This window comes from Carassius auratus, chromosome 27 (assembly GCF_003368295.1).
Source record: "Carassius auratus strain Wakin chromosome 27, ASM336829v1, whole genome shotgun sequence".
NCBI lineage: Eukaryota > Metazoa > Chordata > Actinopteri > Cypriniformes > Cyprinidae > Carassius > Carassius auratus.
Window position 1 is genome coordinate 30,506,689 of NC_039269.1, and position 8,709 is coordinate 30,515,397.

Consider the following 8,709-nt stretch of genomic DNA (forward strand, 5'->3'; position numbering starts at 1 on the left):
CACTCCCTATACGCAGAGTACACAGTTTTTGTAGGGCACCAACTCTCAGGGGGGGCACTATCCTAGTTGCTCAAAGAAAAAATGTGAGTGTCCCCATCCGTGCACGTGACTGCTCACACCTCATGTTTGCGGCTGAATGCAAATTATCATAATTGATGGATGTACATCTATGCCCATGAAAAGACATCAGCAATCCGGCGCAGAGAAAAGTAAATTAAAGTAAAAAAAAAAAAAAAAAAAAAACTTGCATAAAATGGCTTGGCGTGGACGTTTGTGGACAAATTTAGGGACCGTCTCTAAAGTTACGTGCAATATTGGTATACACTTTTCTAATGTCACTAGCATTTCAGGAGAATGACTTACTCATAAAATTTTGTTACATAATTCCTTATGTTCTGGTTATCTTATAGAATAAATCAAAGACAAAAAAATCATACATGTAATACACTCATATAACAAAACTCCAAATGAACCCAAAAACACTTTATGCCAGTATAGTAGTTAATGGCTATTAGAAACAGCCACAATCATTTTAGAACCAACTTAAATGTTGTTACAATTGATGTATCTTAAAGACACAGACATAACAATCAAACAAAAATTAATGTTCAAAAGTCAAGGGTCTGGAGCCCAACTAAAGGCAATGAAACTATATACCTCAAAAAAGATGATGCAACCTGAAGAAAAAAAAAAACATTGAGTGCGTTGAAATTGGTTTCCTTGTAGAAAAATATTGAGTATGTTGAACTTCTTCGCTCCTATTTAGAATGTTCCTTTCAGGCTGGAGAAAACAAAATAAACAAACCACTCCATCAAAAAAAAAAAAAAAAGAAATCCTTTTGAACCAATAGGCTTCCCAATTCACCTTAAGATGCATGGTAAGTTAATAGTTCTTAACATTGAGTCCAAGTTTTTTAAGGTAGCCTCCAAGTACCGTGCTCCCACTACCCCAAAACTGACTTGCTTCTTCATGCCAGCTTTTCCTTATATGCAATACAGGTAAGCATATATAGAGCCCTCTAATGACTTGTAGTATCTCTACACCTTTCCATTCTTTCATTACAAAATAACTGTTACTGATCAAATTCTGTATATGATATGAATCAATGACGGTTGTATCAGAAATAAGAGAAACTCGATAGTTCACAGGTCCTAACTTCTTTATTATTTTTGCTGGCCCTTTCCACATAGGAGATAATTTGGCCTTGAAAGCATCATCAGCCTTGGATAAAGTCAAGTCAAATCAAGTCAAGTCACCTTTATTTATATAGCACTTTAAACAAAATACATTGCGTCAAAGCAACTGAACAACATTCATTAGGAAAACAGTGTATCAATAATGCAAAATGACAGTTAAAGGCAGTTCATCTTTGAATTCAGTGATGTCATCTCTGTTCAGTTTAAATAGTGTAAAAGAGTAAAAGAGTGTAAAGGATGAGATCCCCCCCATACCACCGCTCGTTCCAGAGGCCCTTTTAACCTTCTTCCAAGAGTGATTTCCGCTGGTGAGTATCCCGTGGTTTCTTGCCATGCTGAATTCAATGCAAATCGAAATTGCAGAATCCACTGATCCCACATCCGATGGTTCTCTTTTACATAGGAAGCCAGCATCGTTTTAAGATTCCTATTGACCCGTTCTGTTAAGTTACTTTGAGGATGATAGTCTGTGGTCAACCTCTGAATGACTTTCCATTGTTTGCAGATAGTTGTGAGGAGATTTGAAGTGAACTGCTTTCCACGGTCAGACACCAGGTAAGCGGGGGTTCCCCAACGCATGAAAATCTCTTCTATGAGAATTAGAGCAATGGTGGGAGCTCTTGCGGCTCTCAGCGGAAATAACTCCACCCATTTGGAGAAATAGTCCACAACTACTAACAAGTACTCATGTTGCTTTGAACTCCTTGGAAAAGGACCCATTATGTCAATCCCCATCATGTATCCCGGCTCTATTACTGGTACACTCTGCATCATACCTGCAGTCTTAGTTGTGGGTGGTTTGTATTGTTGGCATACAGTACATACTTTGCAATACTGCCAGACATCAACTCTTATGTTGGGCCAATACACGAAATCAAGCAGTCACATTACGGTCTTGAACCTTCCTAAATGGCCACTCAAAGGATTGTCATGAGCATAGGATAAAAAAGTATTTCTGAAAACAGTTGGAATCACTATTTGCTGTTTTTGTCCTTTCTTTCCTTCAGGAACATGCCTAAAAATGACTCAATTTTGTACACATAGTGAACTCTCATTGAATCATCACTTTTTCTCAGCAGATTTTGGGATATCAAATTCTGGATCTCCTTGTCATCTTTCTGAGCTTTGCTGACTTGCTCAAGATCAACAGGTAGAGTGTAGTTAGGTAAATTATTTTTTTGTGCTGTATTTAAAAAAAGAGACTCGGTTTCTGTGTGGTACTGTCTCGACAGGGCATCAGGAAACACATTGCACGGTCCCTTACGGTAATTTACAATGAAATGAACCCTTGGAGCCATATTGTCCCCCTTAGTAACCTGGAGGATGGTTTTAGATGTTGGAATGCCCATACCAATGCAGCATGATCAGTTAGCACCTCAAAAGGTTGGCCCTCCAGGTAATGTCTCCATTTTTCTACAGCCCATACGACTGTTATGCACTCTTTTTCTGATGTAGAGTATGCTTTCTCTGCTCCCATCAAAAGCCGAGAGGCATATGCCACCACTCTCACTTGTCCTTCTTCTTGAGTTGAAACTGGTTCCAAACCATTCTCACTGGCATCTGTCTGAACTTTAAAAGCATGGTTTACATCAGGTGAAAATAAAACTGGAGCACTGATGAGATCTCGTTTGATCATCTCAAAGGCTCTTTGGCAATCTTCAGACCAGATCCTTTTTGCCCCCTTTTTTTAGAGCGTTAAGTGGAGCAGCTTTCTTAGAAAAATTCTCAATAAACCTGTGGTACCAACCTGACAGACCCAAACATATTTGGACTTCTTTGACTGATGTAGGTACCAGAAATGATTGGACAGCTGACACTTTCTCCAGGTCTGTCTTAACTCTATCTGCAGAGATTACATGACCTAGAAATGTCAGTGGTGGCTTGATAAAAATTGCTTTTCTTCAAGTTAAGAGACAAACCAGCCTTTTGAAGACAGGTAAACACTTTCTGGATATGTTGAATGTGGGTTGAAATAGAAGGAGAGTAAACCACAATATTATCAATGTAGACCAGGCAGAATTTGTTTTTGTACTCTCTTAGCACCTGTTCCATAAGCCTTTGAAAAGATGCGGCCGAGTTTTTAAGGCCGAAGGGTAGACATAAAAATTCATATAATCCTGAAGATGTACAAAACACTGTTTTTCAAACATTGGACTGTTCCATCTCCATTTGTCAATACCCACTTTTCAGGTCCAAAGTACTAAAAAGATTAGCTCCATTCAGTGATTCCAGTATATCAACAATTTGCAGCATGCAATTGCATTGGTGAAGCTTTAAAATCGCAGCCAGGCAGGTTGCGCGCATGCATCGGGTCTCATCCATATTGCCAGATGCGCTCGTGGAGATCTGCGGTACAGAGCCACGCGTGAGTATAACCGAACATTACGAGACAGGCTGCGTGTGAGCAGTGAGTTTAAATGGCTCCTCCGTGAGACGTGGCAGAGAGGAGCGAGTATGAGAAGCATTCAGAGAAGCATTGTGTGTGCTCTTATGAATTGGAAATAGCGAACATGCATTATAAACTTCAAATTAGAATCTGTTTGGGGAATAACATGTGCAAGATAACGTTCATGTTCTAATAAAAACATATAAGAATATATGTTTTTTAGGGGTGGTGTTGGCGCAGTGGATAGGACACATGCCTTTGGTGTGAGAGACCTGGGTTCGAATCCACTGTGAGACACCAATGTGTCCCTGAGCAGGACACTTAAAGCTGCAGTAGGTAACTTTTGTAAAAAAATATATTTTTTACATATTTGTTAAACCTGTCATTATGTCCTGACAGTAGAATATGAGACAGATAATCTGTGAAAAATATAATCTCCCGGTAAGAAACAACCAATCAGAGCTGCGGTCCGTAACTTTGTTAGTGTTAAAAATGTAGACAAATGTATATAATAAGCGAGTACACCATGAATCCATTTTCCAAACCGTGTTTTTAGCTTGTCCTGAATCACTAGGGTGCACCTATAATAAGTGTTTATATTCAGACTATTTCAGATTGATTCGGGGGTACCGCGGCGGAGTAACCCAGTACCTTTGTGATTCTTCATAGACATAAACAGAGAGAAGTAGTTCCGGCTACGATGTTCTTCCGCAAGACGCAAGCAGTTCTGTTTATTAACTGCTAGAGCGTCAAAAGTTACCTACTGCAGCTTTAACCCCTAGTTGCTCCAGAGGTGTGCGACCTCTGACATATATAGCAATTGTAAGTCGCTTTGGATACAAGTGTCAGCTAAATGTAATATTTTATTGTCCGGTACTGAAAGCAGAATATGTGACACAGCTCTTTCAAATTAACGTAACCTTTTTTGTTTGGTGTCTGTCATTTTGAAGCCAAGTAATCTCATATTACATAAGTTATTCATTAGTATAAACTTGCCTAACTATCGACCCTGCAGACGCCATAATCACACACATACTTTCTCTCTCTCTCTCTCTCTCTCTCCCACTTTCTGTTTTTTTTTTAATGGTGGGGGTTTACGCAGTTAGAGCAGTGCTGATTGAGCAGAACAGAGGTGCAGAGCATATTCTCTGGAACAGAGTAATATCCCATCCACATCGCAGGCTTTGCGATTATCAAAATCACAACATCTCAAATTGCGATTGCAATTAGATTTCAATCAACCACACAGCCCTACTGGCTAGGTCATTCTCCAAATTAAAGGTCACTAATACTAAAAAAAAAAATAATAATAGAAGAGCTTTATAATTACTGAGTCATTTTATGATTTATATAATTGTTGTGAATTATATTATTATTATTATTAGTATTATTATTTTCTTTTACACACAAATTATTTTAATTTAACAGTTAAAAATTAACAAATCTGACCTTACATGTTCGAGTCTCTATCACTATATATTTTCAAATGTATAAACTTAAACGTATAAACATAAAGTTAAAAAGCTTCACTTGTCACTGTATTGAAAGAGCAATATTATTTATTTTATTAGTCCTACTTCATTTTTCATATGATGTTTAAATTTGTCATATTCTTCAATCTCTTAACCTTTATCAAAACCTTGAACGCTTAGTTTTAAATCTTGTTGGGTCTCTCGTGAGAAATAAATAAAACTTGCTTTGTGTTGCAAGGCTCGGTATTGGCTGTTAACCAGTGATGTCACACATTCATGTGCACACGCTCCACAAACTCAGGATCAAAGCCTGAGTTGACAAAGAAAGTTGATGAACAGCATGGTACCGACAAAGCCGGATTGGGGAGGCATTGTTTTGTCAACTCAAAACTAATCCTGTACCTGAATTTGTTCAGCTACCTTCACAATTGCATGGTTGGGTTCTGGGTTGAGTTTTAATATTAATGAGTTTTCAATTTATACCAGTGATTAGTAAAGATGTTGATTTGATTCTATTGCTAAGAATTTATTTGGAGTGCAATTTAGAGCGATAAAAAAATTGGCATACAATAAAACAAATAGATCTGAAATATTAAAAACTTGGCCTAGAACGATCCTAAAAGGTCAAAGGTCAAGACTGATGGATGTGGTACATTACAATTCTACCAGAACTCCCTGCTAGAAGTTATGATAAACCAATCAGAAATTATCCTCACAGAAGGATAGCCGCTTGATGCGATAACTTCTAAAAAAGACACAATTGGAAATGGACTTCAATTTGAGTGTTTTTGTGTAAACATTTATATTATGGTGAATTCAAAATTATCTTATAGATTAGACTCAGATTGTGCTTCTCCAAATATGTTTGACAAGACCATGTAGTTTTCTCATGATTTAGCTTTCCTGACAGCTAATTAAAAATGTGGATTCCTGGTCCAATGATTTTCAAAGGCCTATTTTTCTGGGGATTTAAGTGTATTTTCATTTTAAAGCTTGTTTTATGAAAACTGTCACCCCTGTCAACCCTAACCCTAACCCTAAAAAATTAAATAGCTTATGATAGCGTGCTAAAGTACTAATCTTTAACAAATTACCATTGAAGACTATATGGTAACCCTACCCCTAAACCTACCCCTAACTCTACCCCTAACCCCTAACCCTAACCCTACCCCTAACCCTAATCCCTAACCCTACCCTAACCCTAATCTAACCCTAAACCTAACCCTAACCTAACCTAACTTTAACCCTAGGTTAGAAGAGGAGGTTAGTTAGAGTTAGGGTTAGGGTTAGAGTTAGGGTTAGGGTTAGGTTAGAGTTAGGGTTAGGGTTAGGGTTAGAGTTAGGGTTAGGTTAGGTTAGGGTTAGAGTTAGGGTTAGGGTTAGAGTTAGGGTTAGGGTTAGGTTAGGGTTAGAGTTAGAGTTAGGGTTAGGGTTAGGGTTAGGGTTAGGGTTAGGTTAGGTATATAGGGTAAAATGCGAAATTGCACCCCCCTATAGGGTGGGGTGCACTTCGTTTCTATAGGTCCTAGAGGGCTGAAATTTGGTATATATACTATTTAGAGGGCGCCCGATCGTTTGCACTTAGTTTGGTAGCTCTAGCGCCACCAGGTGCTGAGATATGGTATTGCACCCCCAGTTGTTTTGCAGTTAGAGGTCTGAAATTTGGTGTCTATACTAATTAGAGGACGCCCAGTCGATTGCACTTGGTTTCATCGCTCTAGCTCCTCCAGGGGCCGAGATATGGTACTGCACCCTTACTTGAGTTTCGCAGTGCTAGGGTTGAGTTTCGCTGTGCTAGGGTTAGGGTTGAGTTTCGCTGTTCTAGGGTTAGGGTTGAGTTTCGCTTTTCCAGCCCTAGGGTTGAGTTTCGCTTTTCCAGCCCTAGGGTTGAGTTTCGCTTTTCCAGCCCTAGGGTTGAGTTTCGCTTTTCCAGCCCTAGGGTTGAGTTTCGCAGTTCCAGCCCTAGGGTTGAGTTTCTCTATACAGGTGTCTTTTTTTTTTTTTTTTGGATGGGGGCGGGGCGGGGGAGGCCTAAATAGATAGGTTGCACTTAGTGTTTTTGGGGGGGTTGGACTTAGTGGCAGGGGTTGGACTTAGTGTTTTTGGGGGGGTTGGACTTAGTGTTTTTGGGGTGGGGTGGGTTTGACTTAGTGGGGTGAGATAGACTTAGTGTTTTTGGGTGTGTTTGTATAAATTACAACAGCTCCCCCCAATGGGGCGCACGTCCCTCAAAGGTTTGGAATAGGGAGCTGAGGAAAAAGGCACTGGCCGGCGCTCGTTAGCTTATACCAGGCTCCCCTTCCGGAGGAATTTACATGGGCCCCCGATCATTCAGAACCTGAGTTCCCACCCCCAACTGGGTGCATAAGTTTCCTGAGAAAAGCCTAAACTGACCCTAGCCCGCGTCCTCCACAGACCTCCCGGTTCATCCACCCCTGTCCAACACTGCCCCAGATGCTCTCCCCATCTCCAGCCCACTCAGATCCCATCTTGCAGACCAGACGACGGCTCGAGCCCATGGGACCCATCCGGCACACGCCCCTGTTTATCAATCCCCGGGACCGATGAATAATCCACCCGACAATCCAGTACCGCCGTTCCCCACAGTCACCCGAACCCCGTTCCCAAGGTTACGCTTAATCTGGGCCCCGCTGGCCTCTCCTAGTCTCCCCAGAGCAAGCATCGGGAGAAATGTTTAAGACACATTATCAATAGCGTACCCCAGGATCCTCAGGTGTTTCGGTTCTTTAAACGCTAGACACCCTCCACCGGGGCGACCCGCCCAGGGTGATCAGACCTCGGCGTGTGTCTCATAGTCAATTGGCTAATGCGACCTTCACCGGATCCGCAATGCCACTGTTGGGATCCCGATAACCCTCGAACAACCACCCCCGGTTGCCTGAACCCACTTTACAAACCCAGATAAGAAAAAATCCTGAACCGGACTCCTCCACTAGCCCTATCTCTACCCACACCTGGTGCAATCCATGTACCGAGCAAAACGCATTCCTCCCCATAGAAGACTGGGCTCCAATTAAGGCCTGTTAGCCCCAGGCCACCTGCCCTGCGTGCTGTCCAAGTGGACCCAGGGAGGCTGGATACTCACCGTACAAGTGACCCTTCGTTAACACCGCAAGGTATCCGGGTCACCTGATACACAAGAGCGAGACTGGCGGATGCACATTTCTGCACACCAAGCTTCTACCAGCCCACCCCTCCACACAGTCCAAACATTATAAAACAGAAATAATCCTTACCGGGATGATTCTCAATCCTGAGCCTTCAGCCGTTGCTGTCCCTTGTAACTCTTACTGCACCTGCTTTATCATCGCTCCGTTCACCTCATTCGTGGTGACTCCCTGACCCGGGATAATAAAGATCCTCACGAAAAGCCCGCTTTCGCCCGTTATTCCGTTCCTTTTATCACATCCAGACCCAACAACCAACGGATCAACTGACCAGCCCCACAAAAAAAACCGCCTCGGTCGGGACTCGAACCCCGGTCCCCCATGCCAAAGGCCATCACTCTACCCCCAAGCCATCCAGGCCTGCATACATCCTCCTGTCCAACACCGCCAAAGGACCAATCCCCGCCCTTATTTTTTAATAACTTTTCAGGGTTATCTCCTCCCCTATGTCCTACCGAGACTAACA